The sequence below is a fragment of the Aquila chrysaetos genome, chromosome 12, assembly GCF_900496995.4.
Source record: "Aquila chrysaetos chrysaetos chromosome 12, bAquChr1.4, whole genome shotgun sequence".
Lineage (NCBI taxonomy): Eukaryota > Metazoa > Chordata > Aves > Accipitriformes > Accipitridae > Aquila > Aquila chrysaetos.
In genome coordinates this window covers 14725537-14753222 of record NC_044015.1, presented here as the reverse complement: position 1 = coordinate 14753222, position 27686 = coordinate 14725537, and the positions used below count along the sequence as shown (strand labels likewise).

Genomic DNA, 27686 nt, shown 5'->3' with positions numbered 1-27686 from the left:
ATAAGAGCGAAATAAATGAATAGAAAGAATAAGGTGCATACTGAAGTGTAAAGGGTAGGGAGACATTTAATTTTTCTGAAATTGAACTGCTAGATAAGAATTCAGTTTGTGCATAATTGCTATGCATACTGTCAAGGGTAGAGTAATTTATGGACAGAAACAGTAGGAAAAAATTATACACAAAGGTAGTTAATTTTTGGAAACATAAAAAAAACCTCTGAAAAATTAAAAATTTCAAATTATGTATTCAATACTGGTATCTTATGCATGTAGCTATATACAGATTGGTAAAAAACAATGTACAGTTCATTTACCCCAAAGAATACTAAGTAGCAAACTCAACATCTCTACTGACAGCAATGGTATGACATGAGCCAGAAACTGTCTTTGCCCCCTCCACTTGTCTTTCTTCCTTCTTGCCTTCCTCAGTTTCTAAATGAGTTTAGCACTCCAGAGAGGTGTCAGGCAGACAGCTCAGGAGTATCTAGCCCTCTGATGTGCTCTCAGAGAGACAGGATTGGTAGCAGGCCCAGGCTTGCACTGTCTTGCCAACATGTCTCAATTTTCACTGGGAGGGATCATAGCTGGAGGGTGTGAGAGAAAGTCCATGATAAATAATAAACTCCATAGTGTTTTATTCCTTGGCTTCTCAGCTGAGAGCATCGGCAAGGGCGTCAGTTGTGGTGGTGATGTGTGCTGTGTCGACAGATGTCACCCAGGGAAAAGCTTTATTGTTGAGGTATTCACCTCATATTTTGTGTTGTCAGAACATTTACATTCCTGAAAGATTTCTTATAAACTTAATGTAGCTCAAGGGCTGCACTCAGAGACCCCAGCTAACACAAACTAACTCCAAAGTTTACAGTTCAGTTTATGTCTGGTACGTGGCAATATCTAGTGAGGTATAACCTTGTTTCTGATATGTCTATATACAACTTGGATATTTTTTGTATCTCAAAAGATATTCCAAGTATTTAATAAGCAGCAGATTATCATCTCTTACTCTGGTTAATATTAGAGTTAGAAAAATTTCAAGAGTGGGTTCTGCTACCCTTATTCAGGTTGACCAAGTTGCTTGTACCTGGAATAGGATTATTTGCTTTCAGACTACTTACCAAACAAGAGAGTAGAAAATACAAGAGTGGCAGAAGCTGACCACTAGAAATGTTAATTTTCAATGCAATCATTTACTGCCATGATGTTTATAGTCTGTGAAGAACTCATTATCTTATTGATGTGTAAACTTAGTTCATGTTTTGTATGGTTCTGGAGAGAAAAAGAAAATATAATTCTTTATTATAGAGACTTTCTGTAAGATGTTATTGTACAAAAGGCATAGACCTACATTTGTGCAATTTTTTCCCATATATTTCCAGATATTTATATTCTTTTGGAAAAGTGCCATAAACATAGCACAGAGAATGAATACAAAGCATGGTGTTATCAGTAACATTCTTTAAAAAAATCAATTTTAAAGTCTTTTTTTTTAGGCAGGAAACAGAAAAGATACAGGCTGAGAGAATGCAAATGAAGTTTTATTTCATCAACAAGTGAAGGAGATCAGGGCCTTAAAGCAACATCTGAAATGAAAACAAGATTGCCATTCTATCAAGTTTCCTTCCTCCACATTCACAGTTTGTCCAGTGTTTTGGAGTTAAACAGTTATCTCCGTACCTTCTGACTGCATAACCACCAATGACAAAGAGAAAGTTAAATGTCTAAGACATCTGTGTCCTATGGCTTCAACCCACAGCTCACTGAAGGAAATGGCAGGAAGGTTTTTTTTTTGCACAGGAAGATGTCAGAATTCATAAGAGGAAATAAAAGAAATCACATCCTGGGATCCCACGTGATCTATCCAATGTGACTGGAGGGCAAGTGCTGATTCAGAACATATAATCTGTTTACCCATCTAGTGCATGCTTTTTGGAACTCTAAGGCATATTAAAGAGATACAATCAGTAGTATAGTTTAAAATTGATGACTACAGATCACTTAAAAAAATCCCTGCAGTAGCAGATGATACAGCACAGCTGCAGAAGGCATTAATTCCAATTAATTTGTCAGGAAATTATCCCAGTCATAGTATTATCAGTTTTCTAGAAATCCATATATGGAACCACAGATGATAAGTACAAAATAAAGGAATTCTGTATTGCAAGGAGCTGAAGTAATAAAATTTGTTGGCACCCCAGACAGAAGGTGACACTTGCTAATTTTCTAGCATAGTTCTATTTTATTATCTTTAATGACTGACTTCTCTTAATTGTCAAGATATTAAAGATGACCCAAACCAAACCAAACTAAAACCTTCTCTGAATTCTACCCAGGATCACCTTTTCTTTGCTTACTTTTCAATAATAAATGAATGCGTTTGTTCAAAACTCAAGAAATTATAAAAATAAATGCAATCTCTACAGAGTCAAGCTTTCTTCCCCATTGTGAAGCTGCTGTCATATATACCACAAAATTTATTTTCTCCAGTTTTTAGTTAAAAAAAAGAAAAAAAAATTCCTTTGATCATCTGGCTTTTTGGTCATTCAGATTCTTACATAAATAGTTCCTGTTCTACCCATATGAGGAATGACTTCAATATGCATTCAGACCTCTCCTCATTAGATAGAAGTGCAGCAAATGTCAGGATTTGTGGCATCAATTATAATTGATGTATAAGTCTTTGTATTAAAAAAGAAATTTTGAAAGAAATTAACTTTTCAAAATGCATACCCTTCTAAAAAACAGCAATTAGTAATCTCTTTCAACATTGCTTAGACTGTGTTAATTATATTTCCTAAGACTCTCCGTCCTTATTTTAAACAGTTATACTTCCAATAGAATCTGAAATCAGGATCATTATCTTAAACTTTTATTAGGTTTTATTTTTCTTTTAAACTTGCAAATTTAAGAAACTTCTGGTTGATAGTTAAGAAGAAATCCTAAAAAATTCTTTAATTGACCTTAGAAGAACCCAAAGGCATCATGCCCTTGAAATTGTGCATGTATTATTCTACACATTTTTGGACAAAGTTGCCTTAATTTTAGAAAAAAATGGGAACAATAAATGATGATTTTTTTAATGTAAGTTGAAAGCTTACCATCTGTGTAGATTGCTTCGTCAGTGTATTGTCTGCAGAAAGCACTACTGGTTTAGATAATTCCTGGAGTGATGGCTAAGATACAGTATAAATATAAATGAGATAGTTGGCAAATATGTCCAAGATGTGAGCAAGGTACTGTGAAATGGATAGCTAAGCTGCTGAATGTGTTGTCCCTAATGTTTCTCTACAAAACTTCAGTTAAATAAGCTCTGAGTAGAGATCAATGTAGCAAATCCCAAGACAGCATGCAGACTTTCTGTTTCATCAATTTAGCCCTCAATACATTGCAGAACACTTGAGTAGCATTTTCTATCTTGCTGAGTCCAGTCCACAGTTTAATGAATCTTGCCACTGGTATAAGGTTGTACAACATTAAGTGATTTTTTATTTCTTCTGCTGACCATCTGCTGCATACGTAGACTACTTATCTATGTATATCCACATTTGATTATAATGTCAACTGCGTTGGAGAGGAAACATTTTACTTGTGGATTAAGAGATGAGCAAAAGTTCATAAAAGCCAGAATCCTCAGCTTTGAATGATAGAAGTAGAGAAACAGGTTTCCATCCATGAATATTTAAAAGGAAGTCTATACAGAATATCTCCATCTGTGCTTCTAAGTGTTGCTGCGACTTGGGGTTGGATTAACTTCAAAGATAAAAATAGACCCTCTGTCTATGAAAGGCAAAATTTCTCTGTACTGAATAGAGATTAGTGTCCTGACACAGAGGAGTGAAGCTTTATAAAGAAGTTTTCTACAGGAGGCACCTGTGAATCTTGGCAAATAATGATTCCAGAGTCTGTTTCTTCTTTTTGCTGAATAGCAGACAGTCATCTGGTTATAGAGCTCTATAGACAAATTCAGATGAATGGTGCCATGCAGTTGTGAAATCGATGACATTGCAAGTCTCACAGTCTATGAGATCACACATCTCAACCAAACTTGCAAATATATTTTACAAAAAACCTCTTTTAATCTATTTAATCTTTGAAGTTTTCAAGAGCACTCACTGTATCCTTTCCACCTTTTGTGTGAAGGTGATAGTGAAACTGAACCAATGTTCTGTGTGTGTGAAATTCACATAATATTTATGTAATTCCTAGTTTAAATGTCTAGCCTTCATAATAAACATAAGTAGAAATACCTTGCATGTTTGCAGATCATAATCCCTAATCATTGATATAAAATATACAACTCTGTACACACAAAATCATATTCACACATTTAAAGAAATTTAATTAATAAAATTAAGGAGAACACTTGCAGAACTCTCTCTTCAACAAAACTGTACAACTTTCCTTCAAAATTGTCAGGTAGAAATTTCTTGTGCACAGAAGTTAAAATGCACAATACTTTGCCTCTTAAAAAAAATAAAAAAATCAATGGTTTCTTAAATCCATCCCCAGGAATTTTATAAAACTGTCCTGACTTGTGAGTTCTGCTTTTGCACTCTGAGAAGCTTTGTTTTAGGACGGTACATCACAGATTAATCCCTCTGAGTCATAGCACTTTCCATGCTTTGGAAGAAAAGGCTCTATTTCACAACATTTCCTTGGTTCTGATCTGAGGTATTGCCTTGATGATTAAGTAGAAAACTGGAGTTTACAAGTATCAGATCAAAACTAGCAACTAGTTACAGTAGTTTCCTCTCTTCCTGACCTTATTACATATTCCTTTTTAGATCTGAACTCAGCTGCCTGATCACAATTCAAATCCAACATCACATCAATGCTATCAGCTCCAGGAAAGAAGTGAGCAGTTCCGAGTATTTACTTGTTTGCACTCTTATGCCTGCAAGCTCCCCCAGACCTTAATAAGATTTCCATTTCTTTATTGGCAACATCAATCTAGCATGGATTCATTCTTTTGAACCACAAATAATCTATTCCCTTCTCCGTGCAATGATGTAGTTTAACTACTTACTGTTATTTTTGCCCAGTATCCTCATGGAAAAATACAGATGCTAAATCAGTTCAGATAATCTGTAAAGAAACAGAATAATTGAACTTTTTCATTATTATTATTATTATTATTATTATTATTATTATTATTATTATTATTATTATTATTAATGTGGTTAACACCTTATATTCAGGTATGGAAGCTGGGACACTTCTGAGGTTTCATCTGCTTGCCTAGATTTCTAGGCAGTTCTGCATATGTTCTCAACATCAGAAGGTGCTGAATTAACATTTCCACTGGAGGAAAGTAAAAGATCGAGTGCTTAATTTCTTGAGAAGATAGCTTTTAAAATGCAGTTAAGGTGTGCAACTGCCAGTATTAAGGCACCTGAATGGCAGTAACACTTTGCATACTTTTAAGCTGTGAAGTAAAACTGAGTATGATTAATGGGATGGCTTTAAACATAACAGCACAGCTGGGGATTATGTTATTTTATATTCATCTTCCAAACTCCCATAAAAGTAGATTATTGTAGCATAGCCCTTCTGAATAGTTACATGATGATTGGAGTCTTAACAGCTCCCATGTTCTTACAAAAGGAAATATACTGCATAGAAACTCAGTCTTCCTCTGTGGAATTCACCCTTCAAGGAGGATGAGGAATGTAAAACACTGGAATGCTGTTTAGGGGACACTGGGGTCATTATACAAATATTGGAAGGGATGTAAATATTTGGTTGAGCATGGGATTACATGAACAGAGTATTTGCTTAACTTCTGTGGCGCAGGGGGACTGAGGAGAGGTTAAGGGCATGCCTGGGGCTGGGGGCAGCTGGGCACTGGTGCTCTTGAGTACCAGCATCATAGTTGTTACTGTACTTCACGGTGAAGGGATTAGCCACAAAGCCATGACTATAGTGTGAGGAAAGTGCCTATGTACTTTTAAGGATCAAGCACATATTCCTTCAGTGTCATGTCAGCCTGAGGAGATGCCCCAGAGTGTCTGTGGCACTGGTAGCAGCTTCCATGGTGGGACCTGTACACAAGCACCTGAATAACCTGAACAGCAGTAGAGAGGTGATAGTGTATTAACAGCTCTGAATAAAAAGGGTATTTGACTTGCAGTTTTTATTGCTCACTAATTACAAGACAAAAATTTGTAACCATCTAAATTCTGCTGAAACTCAGCTGGAATTAGAATTGCTGCTATGTGTCATGTGAAATCTCACTCACAAAGGAAGTTCATTTAATGGGCTGCTGGCATCAGCTGGAAGATACCCACTGATCTCACAATGTAAGAATAAGAGATCTCCTTTATAATGACTATCCAAATTAAGATACTTTTTATAAGAAATTAAGTTTTCCTTGATTAATAGTCTTTTTTCCCAAGATTTTATTTATGACCAGTTGAGTCACAAGAAGAGAAATTTCTTGCTTAGGCTCTTTCACATTTTGGGTTTTTTTCTTATTTGTAAGACAGTATAAGTTTCCCATTAATGAAATAGTAACACTTTAATTTCATTATTTTTAACTATATCCATAGCAAAAAGGATTCAGTTTGATTTCTGCAGCAGCAATTGCATCAATCTACAGAACAACTTGGTCTCAGTCTGGCAGGTATCAAACAGATACAGGTACAAAGAAAATTAACAATAAAGAAATGAAAATTTTCTGAAGTTCCTTTACACAAATAAAATTTTTTGAGTAGGATTTGAGTTCTTTTTTATTTTTTTTCATTTTTAATAGAAGAATAATACTAATTAAATCCACATTTCTGAACTCCATGTTCTTCAGTATGTATGTTAAGGACCAAACAAGCTATCAACATGGGCTCAGATAGTACATTCCTGTAATCATTTTTAATGTGTCATGGACACATTAAGCTTTCAGTGAACGAATAAGAGAAAATGTTGAATGTATTTTAAAACTCATAATTTTCTATAGAAAATTAACTTTATTCAGATGCTTACTTGTAAGAATATGGTATTGTATATCTTTGTGAGGCAACGACTGTGTACTTTAAAGCTAAACACTGAAGTCTGTTAGTATTTTCGATTTATTACTGTAGTGTCACTTTTGTGTTCCTCACATTCTTACAAGGATAGATCCTGCTAAGAGAAACTTAAGTTTAATAAGAAATACTTTAGCAGGTCAGAAGGAACTGAATAATAAAATGTGACATATTGCTTTACCTGAAAACAAGTAGGAATAATGCAAATATACTAACCTTAGCAAAACCATCTTCATGATTATGTAAACACATATGAAGAAATTGTGTTCTAGGCTTAAAAAAATACTTTTGTTCTTTATGCTTTAAAAAACACGTCTAAGTAATAGTTTCCACTCCAGTTGCTCAAACCGTTACACACTGCTTTAGAGAACCATCTTTGACTGTGAAAACAAGGATATTCTTAAAGCGTATCACCCCTTGAAATGGTTTAGCTTTGCATATTGACTGTGGTTATGAGTTTGACTCTTCTTTGGCACCCTGTGATAAATAAATGTGCACAGCACTGGTGGGTTTCTGAATATACCAAATGTTGGTTACACTATATTGAAGAACAAGTAAGCTATTCACATGAGCAATGACTAGTGTTTTCCTGTGGTCATTTTTCATTTGCCATAAACACATTAACCTGGGAGAAAGGTGATATATCTTAATGACTTCAGAGAGGCTGATTTCGGCTTTTGACTAACTGAAGTGTTCATAGATCTGTTAAAGATGTGACTTTTACAAAAACAAAATTTAAAATAATGATCTATTTTAAACAGTCTGGCTTCTACCACATTGTTTCCTTTTTTCTTTCTTTCTTTCTTTTTTTTTTTTTAGGAATCTTTGTGCTGTTTAAGCAGTTGTTGCCTAAAAAAAAAGATGATTCAAAAAGAAAATAGTTCTGTAAGTGCTGAAACTAGTACCTCCTGTTTCCCTATAAATTAGCTTCTCATTGTTGAATTCCCATGTGAATTTATGGAATATTTGGGCTCACACTGCAACTTAATAAGAGCTCCATCCTATGGACTATATTCTTGTTTTCATAAAACATGGAGGAACTCAATGTTTTTGATATTTCTGACCCTTTGCTGAATTTTGTAGATATTAGCTGAACACTTCCAAAACTTGTTGGCAGAAATAATGAAGGAATGGTGGACAGGACAGATAGACAATTCTGCTAAATAAGCTTTGTTTTCTTCAGAATTCAAGTGGCAAAACATGCGACATGAAAACAAAACAAACAAGAGTGGTTCCTTTAGAGTCCCAAATGAGAAAACTTAAATGGCAATGAGGTTATCAGAAGTCCCAGCACCAGGAACAAAATTATGAGGATTTTTCCTTAATGAGTTTGTCATTTCCTAATTAGATTTGTGCATACATATTTGAGAACTTCTCTATGTTCATATATGATCATGATTTTTTCCTAAACCTCCCTCAATTTTAAAGTATTTATGAAGCAGAACATCTACTCACTGCTTCTTCCTTTTCCTCTGAGATCCCTGTCAATTATCAGTACTATCCTCATGGACAGATTTACATATGATCTTTTTCAGCATCCAAAGAGCATCAAGGAGGTTTAAGCCTGACCAGCATTTATGTGAAGATTTAGGAATAAATGAAAACAGAAACAGCAAACGTACCTCCACATGGGTACATAGTATCTATAACAATGCTGCAGCAAAATGACTTCTGTCTCTACAGATTCTTGGATATTTAAAGGAATGATCCATCAAAACCCAGACACATAAGCAGTTAATAGGGAATGCAATAGACCACTTTTAAGTTGAATAAAAAAAAAGCTTTAGAAATGATAACATCTCAAAAGAAATAGACTGTAAGTTTGAAGAGACAGATGAAATTGGGAAACCAATAAATCCCCTCACAATATAGATAATGTAGGAGCAGAATCTTAGTCTTTTTTTTTTTTTTTTTTGATCAAACCATCAGGGTAGGGTTTGCTAAGTCAAAAATGGAACAAACATTTTGCCTATCTATAGTAAGTTCTCTAAGGTAACAAACAGAAAAAACCCGAACTATATATACATAGTGATCTTGTGGAAAATTGCAAGTTTAGCAACAGATGGCAGGAAATGGAATTTGCTGTCTTATCAGGACAATAAAGCAGAAAACAGTTGGGGTAAACTTGTTACAAAGGAAAAAAAACTTGCAAAAGAAAATAGAACAGATACTCTAGTTCACATTTATAGATTTTATTAAGGACAATCTGTTTTTAATTGGAGAGGGCTTCCTGAGCCTGTAAATGTAGTATGCGTGCTCATCTAAAAAAGTATTTGCAAGTTATTGTCATGCTGAACACAACAAGTGCCGCTCGTGCACTAAATTAGATTCACTGCTCAGAGCCTACATGACTCTAGTAGCAAAAGAGGAAAATCATGAGTAGTGTCTGAAACAACATCTTCACAAATCACTTACATTGTAGTGGATCCTGAGTAGACAAGCTGCATATTTCTACAGCTGAGCTCAATCACTGTTGTATCAAAGGTTCTGAAAACTTACTATACAGATGACTAATATATTCAACATGGCTCAACACAGACCAGAATGGTCTAAAGTTCTCACTAAAACAGAGTGAGACATGGGAAATTTGTGAGCCATTTTCTGTGCAAATGAATGAAAAACCGGTTGCAAGAAAGGACAAATAAATAAAAGGTGACTCCCAGTGGATGCATACAATACTCAGAAATCCTAGAGGCCTTAGAGGCCACCCCAAATGTTTGCATTTCTAAACTTTGGCTTATTTATTTTCCTGTTTGTTTTTGTTGTTGTTGTTGTTGCTGTTTTGTTTTAAGGTAGGTATTTGATCAAGAAAGGAAAGGGGATGAAGGATGTAATGCAGTGATAATTCTGAGTTCAATGTGATGTGACCTCATATGACCCTTAGAAGTAGCTTTGGGTCTCTTTGTCCTTGGTAGAGTATACTTTAGGGGCAGAAAGTCTTATCCATCAATCATTTCTGAGAAAGATCTCTGCTCAAGGAGAAAAAGAATTGCAGCTATGTCCAATGTCTGAACTAGTCATGGGCAAAAGAAGGAAAAAATCATCTTTTATTCACCCGCTTCTATCTGATGTGAGGACAACATGCTGCTTCCACCCTACCCCCACATAAGAAATACCATAATTTCTCTGGGTCTAGAACTAGAATAAGGTATTACTCAGCACAATGTAAGTGATATATTTTCCTCAATATTTGCCAGATTTCCCTAGAAAAAGTTTGTAGAACATCTTTTGTTTATTAGTGGTAAATGTCCCAGTGATATTTAGAGGAAAGCCTGGTCGATGTTATCAGTGTAAGGTGTTCATAATTAGCACTGTGTTTATATAAGATATTGTAATTCTGTACTCCAAAGGAATCATACATAAATGAAAAACAAAGAACAATTAAAAAGTAGTCAAGAAGAAAATAAAAAAAATGCTTTCTAACATTACAAAAATGGTAATATTCTGCAGAACAGTATGAGAGTTGAGAAAAGATTTTTTTTTTTTTTGATGCAACACTGCTAAAGCTAGGCTTCTGCAGAGGGCTTTTACTTTTTTGTTCATCTGTTCTTCACCTTGATTCCATTTTGTCTGAAGTCCAGTGGCTCTGTTCTTAAACTGAAGTTCCCTGACTCTAAGTCGTGATTCGTGCTTTAGCAAAAGGCATGGGGATTATCTACCCGAGGCATCCTGTTAGAATTCAGTCAGTCTTACTGCTTTCTGCCTTCTGTTCATGTACTTGAGAACATACTTGACTTTAGGATTACCTGAAGGATAAGTACCTTGATTTGGTGGTCACAGATTAAGTCTTGGCATTACAGATGTTGCTTTTAAACTCATTCTAATGGGTTCACATTTTACACGCTTAACAGCATTAGCTGAATACAAGTTGGCTAAAAAGCATAGTCATTTTTTCATGGTGTACATTGTAAAAGACCAAAATATAAACTATATTAAACAGTTCAGACTTTGAAAGGTCTATAAAACAATCTCCTTGACAATCGTGTTCAACTTCAGCAGGAAATTTTAAGTAATGTCAGTAGAAAGAATCAATCAAATTGCAGATCAGTATGTACCAAAAACAATAAACCCCCTGGCAAGCAAATAGGGCTTTCTCCTACAGCAACCTTTTCCTCCTCTCTTTATAATGGTTAGTTTTGCCCTAATATCTTCTTCATATAGAAATTAGGAAATTATTGCAATCCTTAACCTGCAGGATATAGTAGGATGCATTATAAATTATGCCATGGCACTTCAAGTTTTCTCACCCATCACAATTATTTGATTCTGGGAAATTAAATTGTCTTAGAGTACCCAACAAATCCTTTATTTCTGGAGCTAAGGGTATAGACATTTCATTCAAGAGTTCAAGTATCCATATGTGGACAGGTAGTCTATGCAGCAATTCAGTCCTATATGAAAAATAATAATTGAAATGGTTTCCATAGAAACTAAAAACAGCCAGTGGAAATTGCTAGATGGTATTAAAAGAATTCAGTCAAGTTATATTTGAGTAAATAAGATCATTTGCAACATACTACTGTTTCCAAGGACAGGTGGTATTTCTAAATATTTTTAAAATTACATCTTTGAGCTGCCGCTTCTAGTTGGGCATGTGGTTTCTCACAGGGCTATAGGTTGGTATTGAAAATATTAGGACTATGTACGTCATTGATCATGAGTGCTCTGAAGTTAAAGAGGTCCTTTTTACCAATGCCATGATTTTTTTGGAGCAAGTCCATAATGACGTAAATTAAATAGATTAAGAGAGTAATAAGCATTCAGATAATAGTAATGTTTGACAGAACTGTATTGCAATAAGCAGCACTGATTGTAAAACTCCTGCCAGATATAAAGCTAACATTAATTTGCACTCCTTATATCACATAAAGTTTGGCTTTCTGTGAACAAGTGTTTGGCTGTTAAGAGTTAACTCAAAATCAAAGAAACAAGCAACATTTGAGCAGGGTCAATTTTTCTTTAACTTTCTGGTAATGTCAATTCTAGCTGTAAGCAGCCTTGTGAAAAACACTGGATTATGTCTGGATTTGGGCTTCTCAGTCCGTTTGCCATCAGAGACTGATTGTGTTGCAGAGGCAATGTAATTACTCATCAAGGTGAGAGTGTTTGTGTTGGAGCCCTGCTTATTTTCCCAGTGACAAGCCCGCTTACCTTTGCTGTCAATCAAAAGCACCACAAAATGGTAGTAGCTAGAGACGAGGGAAAAGGCATTAATGCATTGAATGAAAGTGCCATAGTAAGGAGGCTGAAAAAGATCCCACCAAAATCTCTCTGCCCCTGTAAATGCTCCTTTAATATAAGCGCTAAGTCACCTTATCCACCAAAATCCATGTAAAAGATACCTCCAAACCCCATGTAGATAGATTGTGTATTGGATAAACAGGAGAAATAACAGATGATATGTTTGCCTGAGGACATTAGGGCTATTTTTGTGGTTATTCCTTGTTATTCAGTGGTATTCATTGTGCACAGTAGGAAATCCTCTGCAGGATAGAGGGAATATTAAAGATCCAGACTTGTACTTTAGCTAGTGGCTCTGCAGTTACCCACCTCCAGTCCTTATCATCCCCTCACTACATCTCTAAAACCTTTGTGAGCACATCCTACATCCTATTTCTATTCCTTTTGTCTGTTTTGCACTTAAATTGGAAACTCTTCAAGGTAAAGACTCTTGAGGCAGATTGGCATTTTCCATACAGACAATGTCTTCAGGCTTTTTCTGTTGTCACTTTTATTATAAATACAATAGAAAGTACAATAGTATTCGTAGAGTGTTGAGAAGAATGGATGGAATCCTTTTTGGGACATCTTGGTAGTGCTGTTACCCTAATAATTAACTATTTAAAAACTATCACTATGAAATTCTTCATGTTTCATGACCTGACTCATAACCTTAAAATTTAACCATCCTTTCTGAGTTTAACTAGTTAAAAGTGCAAAGATATTGAACTACAGGAGTTGTACAATTTTGTATGAGGTAAAAAAATGAGCTATTTAGTCTATATATTGGTTCCAAGATGAATACATATGACATCCAAATACATCAAGCAAAAGACAGCAAGTTGCTGCACATGGCATTTCAGTCTGTAATAACTGAGGACGGCATTGCACATTTCTGCAGCTTGTGCATCGATCTCCCTTCAGGTAATGCTCCAGAAATAAGCTGCTTGTATTTCAATACAAATTTCATATCAGAAACCTCATTTAAGAGAAGTACATTTTAACAGCTTGACATAAGCATACAGTACACATGGTTTTTCCAAAGTTTTGGGTTGTGACCAGCAAGTTACCCTACAATGATTCAGCATAGCTCTTTTTTTTTTTTAAAGTCACTCTTGCACTGCTTCTTGTATGTGGGAAACCTATTATCGTTTCTCTGTCTCCAGCAAAAAATTCAAATTTATCTCACTTTACCATTCATTTCCATTAATTAGAATCATCATCATTCCTGTAATGCCATCATGACCCTTGTTCTCTTGGTTGAGTTGCAGTCCCTGAGAGTGGGTTTGGGAGGACTTTTTTCAGGGGATTTTTGTAGCTGCTTTTTTTTTTTTTTGCCTTTTTTTTTTTCAGGTGAGAACATCTGGCCTTTCTGGAAGGGACAGATAAATCTTTCAGAGGGTACCTAGGGTATTAAGGAGGAGTGTGTACTTATATGTATACACACAGATGTATATAGAAAGCATACTGGAGACCTTGTTAATGATAGAGTTCCTCCAGAGCCTTTAGTATCCCACAGTGCTTATAATCAAAGATATTTAAAATAACTATTTTAAGAATGCTAAATATGTCTGAAAAACATATGTTGTTGTAGGCTCTGAAATGTTATATGTCACTTGTCAGAAGAATATACTCTTTTAAAATAAAATCTACAGATTTTTTTTTTTCCTGCAAGGAAATCTTGTCTGCTCCAATCCACTTTTGGTTATTAATGCTAACTTTCAGAAATTCTCTGTGAAAGACAAGCTTCTTAAATTAATTCCTTCCAGTACCAGCATGTTAGTTTCACTAAGGAGGAATTTAAAAGGAACTAAAATGTTTGTCAGGTTTTTTTTTTGTTTTGTTTTGTTTTTTGTTTTGTTTTTTTTTAAATCTATACTCCCTTAAATAAAAATTGCAAGGTATTAAGGAAGCTGTTCTGCATAGGGAGATTTTTCTTTCTACCCTTTACTATTATGGTATATAAAAACATGTAATAATGAGGAGGGGATGAACTCAACAGAGTGAAATTGAATATCTAGATAAATAGTGTGTCAGAAGCAATATGTTTTTTTCTTTGCAACAAGAGTTGTCACTTCTTCAGGATATGATTTATAGTTGATTACCCTTCATACACTCTTCTCAGGGGGAGGGGATTTACACACAGTCCCACTGCTACAATCCAGCATTCGTGATTTACTTTAATAGCTAACATGCTGATGCAGAAAATAAAACTATGGACAAAACAGATTGCCTCAACTATGTTTTCTAAAGTAAATAAAATATCGGGGGGGGGGGGGGGGGGCAGGGAAGTAAAATTCACTTATATAACTGCGAGATAGCCTAACAACTTTGAGTTTTTGACAGTTAAGATACCGAACAGGAGTTAATGAACTCCAGAACAACTTCAGTGGTGGTACATATCACAATTACATATTTTCACATGGTTCTGCCAGAAGAAATTCAGAGGGGTTACCAAGAGGTGTTACATATCATGGCTTCTGCCACTGACATCACAATCGCTTGTGGCTCCTGTAGATTATTCTAACCAGAGTGAGCTAGTTATGTTGATGAGTGGAAAGTACAAAGGTTTCAGCAATCTGCAAGGATTATTATTCTGAATTGCATACGTAGATCTTTTTTCTCAGCAATCATTCAACAGTTGGTGGGGGAGTGAGAATAGTTCTATAAGGTACATCACTTTATCTTTGTATAATTGTATATATTCCAAAAGAAATTTGCACAGCCTCCTCAAGTGGGACTTTGGTTCCTCACTCTCCATTATCTATAATAATTTCCCTTTTTTGCAGATCAACGTGCAGAAAATTGTTCTTTTATTGATACAATGTCAGCCTTTCTATCAACTTACACGTTGCATTTCAGGCTGTAGGTTCTTTGTTTGTTTAAGTAAACAAAATGTCAGAAGAGATGCAATTACTTGATATTTGCTTATAAGCATTATTACTATACTGTCTCCTAATTTATATTATATACATGCAACTTCTGGTCATTTATACTAATACTTTCCCTATTTATGACCATTATACAAGTTACATCTTATTACAAGAATTATACATTATTAAGTGAAATACATGCTGTTTTTTAAAACAGCATGATAAAACTTTTCTAGACAGCCTTTAATTTTCCTTCAGAAATTTAAGGCTCTCTTTACAATTTATTCAAACATATCATGGCAGAAAAACAAACCTCTCTTCTGTAACGTATTTTGTGCCTATATTAAAAATGTAAGGGTTTGCTCAAAGTTATTTTCAGTTACAAGAGAAAAAAAGCACACTCATCTCAGAACCTTATTTTATTTTATTTTGTTTAATATCATGATAAGCGAGGTATGAATACAGAACTGAGTTTTTTATTCTTTAATTAAAACCATTACTCTTTACTGGGAGATTCTTGCTTTGGTGTAATACTTCCGATTCTGCACAATGGAAGAAAATGACATATTGTTGCTGTTTATATTAAGGTAGCATCTAGAGGCACCTAAATTTATAATCTAAATGGGCAAACAGTGGGAAAAAAATTAAGGTCATTATCAAAGGAAAAGAACAAGTGACTTGGCCATAGTCATCATACAGAAAGATTGTGAAGGAAGCAGGAATAGAATTTAGATTTTCTCTACCTCCACGACTATAGCTGTAACAAATTTTGCAGGAACAAAAACAGAAACAGATTTTTTTTTTCTTTTTTTTTTTCCCAGTTATTTGTATCTGGGAATAAGGATGTCTAAAACGTGAATAGAGGTCCTGTCTCAAAACCAGTAGGAAAATAGGAAACTATAATTGTCTTTTATCAGTTTCACAGATGTAATCATGAACTTGCCTTTCTGCTACTGGCTGTTAATGAGGCTATGATTTTACCTGTAGTAACGAGGTTTAATTCCAGAAAATCATACATTTGATAGCTGATTTTTCTGGCACTAAGTCTCTTTTCATATCCAAATTTACCCCTCACCCTGATTAAAACTTTGGATGCTTCCGTCAGTGCAAGTTTTTTGCATTTTTAGTATGGTTTAGAGCCACCCTACCAATAACCTTTTCATATGATTTTTAATTATCCTACTATTAATTATCCTACTTTAATTATCTTCCTATTTGAAAGCTTCCAGCTCAGAAATTATCTCCAGTCTCTGAACTTCCTATTTTATCTTGTTTTGAATAAAATACTCCAAGAACACGGATGCTGCTTCCTCCTAAGTACAACATTAAAACATACAGTATTCTGTATGCATTTTTCAATATTTTTTGTGGTCTGCTGCATTACATAGGAAGACTTGTTAGTCAAGGCTGTTTTTTATATTAATTCTAGAATTTCCACTGCAAACTAGAGCTGCTGGTACATTTTGTTATTGTTGCAAATGCAGTTCATAGCTACATCTTAGACTATCTTTGAACTTGTGCATTTGGCCTCAGGATGTGTGTTGACAAGGGAATCCAGTTGGTCTTAGTAGCCCCTACTGGCTCCCTTCCTCCTACAGATTAATTATTCAAATTAGGTTTATGTCAGCATATACAAGTAATCTGATGAAGATGAGTCCTCATCATTATACTACAACTGCTTCATAGCTATATGTATTTTAAGATGCAGAGACACCGCTAAATTAGCTACCTTTACACTTTCATCTTACATTATTCAGTGGAAGATATTTTCATTTCAAAATCCCATTTAATTTTTCTCCTTTTCTAAGCCAGAGTGTTTCTTCCCTTCAGTTCATTCATTATTACATCTACCTTATGGGCAGTTTAACACAGAGCAAAGAGCTTCAAGTGGCCATTGCTCAAGCTGTATTAATGTGAACCTGTTTCAAAGCTAATAAATCCAGCTGGGAGAGAAAGGCTAGCAATAGTGCAGGGAAACAATCTGGGCAATACCCAATATCAGTACCAACTGGGAGATGAACTGATTGAGAGCAGCCCTGCAGAGAAGGACTTGGGGATACTGGTGGATGAAAAACTGGGCACGAGCTGGCAGCGTGCACTTGCAGCCCTGGGCTGCATGAAAAGAAGCGTGGCCAGCAGGTTGAGGGACTTGATTCTCCCCCTCTGCTCTGTTCTGGTGAGACCACACCTGCAGTACTGTGTCCAGCTCTGGGGCCCCCAACATAAGAAGGACATGGACCTGTTGGAGCGAGTCCAGAGGAAGGCCATAAAGATGCTCAGAGGGCTGGAGCACCTCTCCTATGAAGACAGGCAGAAAGAGTTGGGCTTGTTCAGCCTGGAGAAGAGAAGGCTCTGGGAAGATCTTATTGGGGCCTTTCAATACTTAAAGGGGGCTTATAAGAAAGATGGAATGAGACTTTTTACCAAGGCCTGCAGTGACAGAACAAAGGGCAATGGTTTTAAACTGAAATAGGGTAGATTTAGACTGGACATAAGGAAGAATTTTTTTTAGGATGAGAGCGGTGAGACACTGGAACAGGTCACCCAGAGAAGTTGTAGATGCCCCATCACTGGAAGTGTTCAAGCTCTGGTTGGAGAGGACTTCAAGCAACCTGATCTAGTGGAAAATGTCCCTGTCCATGGCGGAGGGTTGGAGTGGATGATCTTTAAAGGTCCCTTCCAACCTAAACGATTCTATGATTCTGTGATTGTGTACAGTTAGGTAAAATAAGGGCGTAATAATGCCACATACACATCTCTGTAAAAGTAGAGGGATGTCTACTCTCAGTTGGTCCAATTTTATGACACTTCCTTGGTTTTCCTTCACACAAAGAAAGCTGATTATGTTACAGTAAACTTGGCTGTTATTTTTCTAGTGCCTGAAGGGGGCATATTAATCTGTCACTGAAACATCTTGATAAGCTTTTTATAACTTTTTTTTTTTTAATAATTACACTTTAATATACATCTAGAAAAGTTCACGTAAAATTCCACTGAATTAATGGATAATCTCTGGCCCAAGATGAGTTTTGTACTCATCTTACACTACAAACAAAAGTACACACATACGTAGGTACATAACAGATTAGTGGCTTCAAGTAGTATGCATGGGTTGGTTGGTTGGGTTTTTTTTGTTTGTTTCATTGTGTTTTGTTGGGTTTTTTGTTGTTGTTTGATTGGGGGTGGGGGTGGTGTGTGTAGCATCTTTCTACCTCCTGTACATGAAAACTCTTATTCTTCCTAACACCTCTGATTCCATTCATTGTGCTCTTGACACCATTAATTAAATTGACTGGTATTTCCTTTGTCCCTGCTGCACTATGGGTTATTATTTAGTAAAACCTCTCAAAGCTTGTCTCTGATTTGAACCTCTTTAAATAAATAGCTGGTACTACAAAGCAGTTTGATTCCTATTTCAATATCACACAATGGTCATTATGATTATAGCTGTGTCAAAAAATTGTGGGTATGTTATCTTAAAATGGTTTTCCTATAAGCATTCTTTGGTGTGTGTGTGGTGGAAATGTTTCATACTAGAAAAACTTTGATATGAGAATTAAAAGGGTGCAACATTAGCATAGTTAAAACTACAAATCTTTGTAAATAAATTCATTACAGGCTAACTAGAAACATCCCCCAAAATATTAAATATTTTAATGTCAAAAATATTGTTTACCCTGCAACATCATGTAACTCATGGCAGTTTTGTTCTACGAGGTACAGCAGGTTTATATTATTTAATACAGGGGCTTAATTCCTCTACTTCTCATAATACAAAGACTATCTGGAATTTAAGAGTGACATGCATTATTATTTTTAAAATATAGAGTATCAGCCTTAGGAAGGGAGGGCAACAGCTGCAGAATTGTGGCACAAGGGCTAGAGGATCTGCAAAGATTCTCCTTAAATGTGATTAACAGGGGACAGCAAAGAACTTTATTTCCTTAAATCAACATAGATTCAGTTTAGATTGTTATTAATCCCAGAATCAACCGCCTGGTTCATCCAGTCCCTTTCCTGTAGTATAGCTGCCATAGAGGAGTCTTACACTAAGCTAGATTTCTTTAGTTACCCCATCCACTTCTACACTGGAAACAATTTTAGCATGTGGAAACAACATTTCCATAAAAATTTCATAGCTAATTAATATCCTTTCTGTGTATGCTATCGGTATTTTTAGCAAAGGAGTCTCTCTAGGCAGAGGCTTTTCTTTCCCTTATACATTTAGAAAAGTATCATAGCCCTTCTCAACTTCACAGTATGCCTACCTTGTTCTTACCATGGTCCACACAGCTAGCTCAGGCCTTTACATCAGCTTTAAAGTACCTGGCTTGGGTGGAGCCAGCTGTGAAATTGTAAGATGTGAACTCAGAACAGCTGCACTGCTCCTGTTTATCATCTTTTTGAGTAGGATTTGCAGCTGTCATTGAGAGTCTCACTGACATACCTGTATCATGAGTCACAGTAAAATAATTTCAGGCATGTTTATTTGAGTGGTGGTTATAGTACTGCTTTAATTTTGTGAGGCTGAATAAACTAAAAACATTCATTCTTCTAATCACTTAGTGGCCTTCTAGTGACTGTACAGTCGGTAGTTGTACACTGATTCCCAGAAGAAAAATGCAGTCTCATAAAGACCATTATCAAATTTAGTAGCAATTACTGTTCTTGTTATGAATCACAGCAAAGACACAAAGTACTTGGAGTCTTATTTGTCCTTCCCAAGAGATGATCCCACAAGATCAAGAGTAGGACATTTTAGAGGAGCCTGTAAGTCCATTTGGTGTTGATGTTGCTGTCTTACAGATTTATACTGGACTCAGCCTCCAAAGAAGAGAAAAATAGGTAATGGGTATTTTACTACCTATACACTTCTTGTTAAATTGTCTTCATTTTTTTACTTAGCATCTGCCTCACTGAGTACTCATCATCTGCTACTGAGCCATCTGATGTACAACAGATGTTAAGCACTTAGTGAGGCAGAGAAGGAGGTAAAAGTGTCATATCATGATTAAATACTTTTTACAGCTATTATATAGGGTGACCATACTGCTTTGTTCTTACATTTAATGTTACAGTGTATTGAACAAGAGTAAGCACATCTTTTGGATTAAACTTGCAACTGTTATTGTTCAAATAAATTAATTTTTTTTAAAAAAAGTTATTCCATAGAAAAAAGAATTGCAAAATATTTTAAATATACTTTAGAATTAAGAATTGGAAAGCATTTTATAAAGAGGTAATGCAGTGCAACTTCACGTAGAATTATTTCACCTACCAAAACACTAAGATTTTTATTTCTCGTTACGACAATTCTCATCAGAAATTTGGCTGATGTTAACTCATACATTAACTTCCATAGGCTTCTCTGATTTGTTGTCATGCTTGTGTAAATGTGAGATTATATGGCAAGCTTTCTTTACCCTGTGAGTGTTCTAGCTCAAAGCATGGTAGCCAACTGCTTAGTGCATTATATCCAACAGAAGGTTCACCCGCAGAAAAGCCTCATCATTCAGCAAGAGCAGCCTGATCTTCTTGCAGTATAGTAGGAAAAGGACTGAATGTAAGAAGGGGGAGCTGGTGACGTGCGGAAACGGACTCCACAATCAGTGAGATTGTAAAGTAGGTATGTTTATTCAGCACTGGGCAGCACGGGGGGTAGTCCCACCAAAGTCGTGGGCGCCCGACTCGGCAGTTAGTTTCAAGTTTATACAGTCAAGTGTTACATATTCACAATACGCCTATACATATGCATGACCTGTCCCCGCTTCATATTAAAATTAGCTCCGAGAGGTCATTTCCATAGTCTCCTCTCAACTGCGCTTGCGCAGTGCCTCTTTATGGTGGTCGTCTGGTGGTCGCAGAGATGAAGATAGATGACTCCTCTTCGTCACCGCTAGTAACCTTTCTTCTTGCGCAGGCTCAGTGATTTCTTGGTATTCACCCAAGCCGCAAGACCAGTCTTAGCTGGCTCTTGGGGCCTGCTCCTGCTTCTTATCAGGAACTGTCTTTACCTTATTGGCTGGTTCTTAGGACCAGCTCTTCTTATCAAGGACTGTCTCTATGTCAGCTAATTTCAACAATGTAAGCGCTAAACATCATCTTTCATCCCCTTTATTATGTCTACTGAGATTCTTTTGACTCCCCTTGTCTCACTGGAGCTGTTATTAAACTATAATTAGTTAACAATCTGTTTCCCAGTAAATTTTAAGAATTGAGAAAATTTGTGGAATATTGTCACACACAACTAAGTATATTCATATTGATGTATATGATCGAACAAATTAAATAGGGATGGAGGGACATGTTCATCCACACAAGAGATGTGGTTCATGTGACTAGAATCTCTTTGTAATCAAAGGTGAGATTGAAACCTCAGAATAGTGGAGCGCCAGTTTAGGGGTTTAACTAAAGGATAGGAGTATGTGATTTGTATGGGTTATCTGGCTCAGTGTTCTACTCTGCATAAGTCAGAGCAGAGGCTTGGTGGTCTATTCCCTACAAAGACAACAGGTATTCCACTAACAAGATAATCAATAATATTTATGTTTTCATAGAAATTCTGTCCTGGACTTTGCACTTCTTTTGTACCTTTGTGCTGCTTTTGAAAGGTTGATTTCAATGACTCAATAAAAAAGGAAGTTTAAAAAAAAATCTAAAGAATTTCCAGGGAGATGTAATTAATTATATAATTTGATAACAAGTATCCTATACTTATCAAGTATTTTATTTCATTAAATTAAATAATACTTTATTTCTAAAGTAAAGGTGTGATTTCAAGTGTGTGATTCACCAAAAAGAGCTTTTGACTATAGCTTATCACACAATTTTACATGATGGTGAAGGCACAGATATTTCAGGCATCTCATTTTGATTTGAAGCTCATTGAAGTAACTAGGAAGTTTCTTGCTGGTTTCACTAGGTTTGGAAGTCAGAAGTTCTGTATCTCAATGTTTGGAAAACTAACACATCAGGCCAGTAAATATAATTTTCCAAATCAAATAATAAAGTTTGTAGTGTCATTAAAAGAATAATTGGAGAGCTCTTTCAACCCTTCCTCAGAAGCTAATTGTCTTTATTTATTAACTTCTATAAACAAGAAGCAACTGCTCAAGATAAACAGCCTTTGTCACTAGTCCCCCATTAACACAAGGAGAATATAAATGATTAAATAAAACTGATTAAAGGTAAAAGAACAGTGGGAATGTGTACAGAACAATGTGGTGCGGAATGAAGTACCAAGAATTTATTATACCTGAAAAGTATACTAAATTTTGAGCAAAGCCTCTTATTAAGTCAGAGATTCAGATTCTGCCCCTATGAAAGTAAACAGTTTTTCTTAATGACTTCTGTAAACCTTACATATCAACCCAACTTTGCAAAAAAATGAAATAGTGGGAAAATGCAATGAAGTCTTATGACAGAGTTACTAAGCATTTTTTTTTCTGGCATCAGACTAAGCAGCGGATCTTGAATATGTCAAATCGTGAATAATGAAAGAAAGGCATTAGGAGTGGTGTACTCAAGTTTGCATAGAGTACTTACTTAGATGGCCAAGCACTAGTTCAGCCAAATAACTTAGAACTTGGTCTTCTTTGCCACAAGACAATAGTCCTAGCTCATGTTCTGCTGTTCAGCTTCACATCTGCTAGGATCTCAGGTGCTTTCCCATAAATCTGGTTTCTAGGGGATATAACCAGCCTGAACTGTTGCAAAGAGTTTTTCTGGTTCCAGGTGGAAGACTTTGCATTTCTCTGCCTTATAACAGATCTTGTTATATAAGAGCATGGCAAAGAAGTCACTGAATACATTAATCATTTCTGCTGCCAGGTCTTCTTTCTCCTTCAGTATCAGGCCTGTATTTTCCTCAGTCTGACTCTTGTTGAAAACGTACATGTAGAAGTCCTTGTTATCACTCATATTGCTCACTCATTTCAAAACAGGCTGAGTTTTGAAATGTCATGTCATTTAATCACGGTATGTCTAGGCCATGTTTCTGTAGTCCTCCCAACTAGCCTATCCCAACTTTCAACTTTGGTAGGCTTCTTGTTATTTGAGCTCAGACAGGAGTGCTCTGTGCATCCAAGTCAGCCTCCTGCTGTGTCTGCTCAACTTCCTGCACATCCAAATGGACTACTGTGCTGTAAGGACATCATTCTTGAGGACCAACCACATCACCTGGGCTGTTTTACCTTTTAGGGCAGCCACCTTAGTACCTAATTACCTGAACTAATTCCCAGACAAAGGCTGCTCTCCTGAAGACCAAGATAAATACTCTATTACTTGCCTCCCAGACTTCCTTCAGGATTTTTGACTTGACCATCCTGCAATCAGTGCAGCCAAGGCTGCCATCAGCTTTCACATCCTCAAACAGTTCTTCCCTATTTACAAGTAGCAGTTCCAGCACAGCATCTCCCCTATTCAGCTCCTTCAACACCTGCATAAAAGATTTATTCTCAATGCATTTCATTACTCTTCTAGATTGTTGGTGTCCTGTCATGTTACCCCACCACTAGCATCGCTGCTGGAATGGTTGAAATCCTCCATGAAGGTCAGGATCTCTGGTCATGTTGCTTCCTCTGGTTGGTTAAGGAAGGCTTCGTCCACTTCCTTTTCTTGATGTTCTGGTTTGTAGCAGTTTCTGCCCACAGTCTCCCTATTGCTAGCCTCTCCTCTGATTCCAGCCCTTACGATCCTGACCAGTCCGTTGCTCATTCAATAGCAAAGTTTTAGTTCAAAGTACTCCTTTGTGTGGAGTGCAGCTATCCCCCCTGCTCACCTGTTCTCAGTAAAGAGTCTATTCATCCATCACATGCACCCCAGGGTAATCCCACCACATCTCTGTGATCTCAATGAAGTCATAGCATTGCAACTGTGTCCACGTCTTCTGCCTGTTTCCCACACTGTTTCCATCTGTGTCTAGGCACTTGAGATGGGTCCCTAGTTGTACCACTTTCTGGTGGGAGTCTTTTTCCCTAGATGCTTTTTTCCCTAGTCTCCATTTTGACTCCAGCCGCAAGCTAACATTGCTTGAAGCCCTTCTCACAGGGTCAGCAAGGCTGTTGCCTAAGATGTCACCTGTTATTTTGTCTTAAAACCCATCTCTCCCCAGCTGCCATCCATCCTCAAAGAGGATCCAGTGGCTGTAAAAGCCTAAGCCCTGCCTATCTGACTGCACCAGCTGTTCAGCCAGGTGCTGACCTGCGGGAGGCATCTGCTCTAACCAACCCTTTCCCCTTGACTGCAGGGTCCAGAATTTTAAATGATCTTTTATTTCTAGGAGAAAAGAAATCTTTCAGAATGACATTCCAGTGTGACTTTATCTAATTAATGATGAGTGGCTTAAATAAAGTAGGTATTGCTGACATTTTATGTACTTTCACTTAATTTACTTAATTTTCTTGAGTGAAAGCAATAAATTTACAAAGAGTAACAGTATTCCTTAATGACAACTTTAAAAAATAGCAGTCGAGTAAGGCAGTTGATGTTATAGTTTAAAAAAGAATTTATGTTTGTAAACTGATCAAAGATAAACAACTATAAGTAGAACTTCTTGAAACCTCCGTGGTTAAAATCAGGTAAAAAAAAAAAAATCAAAATAAGGTAAAAAATATTAGAGGGTTATTGTTTTGAACTTTATTTGGAATAAGGAGAAAACCTCCTTCCCTCTAAAGTTCTTGGTCTCCTTGCAACCGCTAATCATGAACAATATACTTGTTTTAATAAGCTAAATGCTAAGTTATAAACTGATAACTAAATTTTAGAAAGGAAACTTAATTGTGCAGATATGTAATTTCATGGAGACTTTTAGACTGCTTCTTCTATCCCTTAACAAAATAAGAAGGAAAGTAGGCTCATTAAAAATAAAAAGAACAAAAAAGTGACATTAAAGATTTTGCTTCTCATAAAAATGGAAACAGTAGATTAGATCATTAATAAGGGGGGAAAAAAAAAAAGTTTTAAAGACCATGTGGCTGGAGAAGTGAGTAACCCAAACCAAATCAACCCTTGCCAGTAAATTAGTTTTGCTGGTTTAAGTAGGCTTATTCCAACAATAGAAAATTCTCCTCTTCCAACAGTGCTTTCTTTCTCATCATGTCTCCCTTTTTCCATCACCTCTGTGGACCAAGAGAATTCCTTCCCCACTTTCCCTGCTCCCTTCTGTTCATCAGTCTGCAGTAATGCCACAGTTTCCCTTTCTTTGCCTGGCGCACCCTGCATTCCAGATGCTTGTCCCATCTAACCATGCTCAGGTGTATCCACAGGAGTAGTAATCCCCCTTTCCCAAAACCTCTTCTATATGAAAAAACTAATGTGCAGAACATTCTTTGACTTATTTCAATGCCAAATAACAAGCAGAATAATAAGTAGTAATATCATATAAAAAAAAAAATCTGTAATGCTAGCCATTAGATCTAAGAGGAAGAAAGGGCAGATGAAACATAACAGGGGTCAACTTAAAGCTGCAAATTATCTCCCTCACCTTATGTGGTGGGTTAACCTAGACTAGCTTCTGGATGCCCACTTACCCAGCCTCTCTCTCACTCACCCTCTTCAGTTGGAGGAGAGGAGGAAATAAGATAAAAAAGCTTGTGGGTCAAGATAAGAAAAGTTGACTGGAACCAGTTGAAACTGTCTGGAAGCAGCAGTGTTGGGTATGGGGCAGCACCTGGCCTCTGCTCACAGAGGCTGTTCCTGTGCCTGCCCCCCCCGCTGTCAAAACCTTTCCAGTGACACCCAATACATCTCCATAAAGCAATATTCAAAAATTCACTCATTAAAATCTATCAGAAAGTATCTAAAATGAGGCTCCAAAAATTCCTAGCTGGTATGTAGTTTAAAACTAACTGTGCCTGAGCTCCAAGCCAGGATAAATGCTTAACCTCCAAGCCATACAGAAATTTCTTGTCTATGCTAGCACAATGCCAAATCCAGGCTACTAATCTCTGCTGAAAAACTAACGTAGTCTTGTGGCTCTGGCTTTGGAGCTCAGGCACCATTAGCTTTCTTCTGACTAGAATATATCATGCAACATGTCGTGGTTTAACCCCAGCCAGCAACTAAGCACCACGCAGCCGCTCACTCCCTCCCCCCCCACCCAGTGGGATGGGGAAGAAAATCGGGAAAAAGAAGTAAAACTTGTGGATTGAGATAAGAACGGTTTAATAGAACAGAAAAGAAGAAACTAATAGTGATAATGATAACACTAATAAAATGACAACAGCAATAATAAAAGGATTGGAATGTACAAATGATGTGCAGTGCAATTGCTCACCACCCACCTATCAACACCCAGCTAGTCCCCGAGCGGCGACTCCCTGCCCCACTCCCCAGTTCCTATACTAGATGGGACATCACATGGTATGGAATACCCTGTTGGCCAGTTTGGGTCAGGTGCCCTGGCTGTGTCCTGTGCCAACTTCTTGTGCCCCTCCAGCTTTCTCGCTGGCTGGGCATGAGAAGCTGAAAAATCCTTGACTTTAGTCTAAACACTACTTAGCAACAAATGAAAACATCAGTGTTATCAACATTCTTCACATACTGAACTCAAAACATAGCACCCTAACAGCTACTAGGAAGACAGTTAACTCTATCCCAGCTGAAATCAGGACAAAAAATATCCTCAGATGCTACAAACTATGTAGCATGGTTGATGTTTCGTGTGAGTGAGCCAAGCAGATTTAGTCTCTATGGGTGACACTTTGTGATATACATAAAATCTTTCCAGTATGTCTTCTCTCTACTGAGATGAATTCAAAACCACAGCTGTAAGCTCAGAGTTGGTCTATGCAAAATGAGGTTTTCTGGAAATTTACTTCTAATATATAACAAAACTTTTCAAAGGCATAGACTTCTGTTCACAGAGAAGTGGAGGAGGATGCTAAAATTCACATTTACAAACCTGATCAATATCAGCTGTTGAATGCGCTTAACCTTGATACACAAGTCATGTTGTACGAACTGGTACAGTACAGTAACAGTATAAGCAGAAAACTTGGAGATTAAAAAGCAAATGACATATTCTTGAAATCTGCCCAGTTGTCTGTCCAAGGTAACAAATCAAAATAAGGTAACAACTCTGTGAAGGCTATTGTGAAGCAAATGGCATAACCCAAAGATATAAAGGAAAGTAAAAACCCAGACTTTTATATCTTATATCCAGCAGCTTTTGGAACTCAGTATCAGTTCTTAAATAAGCACAGAAAGCCATAAAGAGTGAGGAAAAAGCTGTAATGAGAGACCTTTGAAAGGCTGGTTTCACTCCTTTGGACAAGGATTCTCTCTGTTGTGATTGCTGGATGCATCATAGGGCTAATAGCAATAAGATAGACCATGTGAGATGTAGCCTAGCTGCAAAATTCATCCCATAATGGGAAACAGGGTCATACACACCTGACCTTCAGTTCCTGTGAACAGCCAGGGCAAGCTCAGTAGGTATGGATTACTGTCAAAACAATCCAGACAAAGTACACAGGAACTTCTCATTCCACCTGGGAGAGCAATAGCATTAACGTTCTACTCTGTTTTGGAGTAACTTTTCTATTGTGACATTGGCCTTGCTTGCAGAATGGACATTATG

At 36.7% G+C, this 27686-nt stretch overlaps 1 protein-coding gene and 1 long non-coding RNA gene across 5 annotated transcripts in view; one reads left to right on the top strand and one right to left on the bottom strand.

Annotated features, from left to right (window-relative positions):
- BRINP3 (BMP/retinoic acid inducible neural specific 3) overlaps positions 1–27686 on the top strand; it is a 227691-nt gene that overhangs the window by 197074 nt on the left and 2931 nt on the right. The window lies entirely within an intron of this gene.
- The window catches only part of LOC115349505, a 55729-nt gene continuing 33076 nt past the window's right edge, over positions 5034–27686 (bottom strand). Inside the window, exon 3 of the long non-coding RNA XR_003926122.1 lies at positions 5034–5082. This is a non-coding gene — a long non-coding RNA (uncharacterized LOC115349505). The remainder of the gene's footprint in view (positions 5083–27686) is intronic.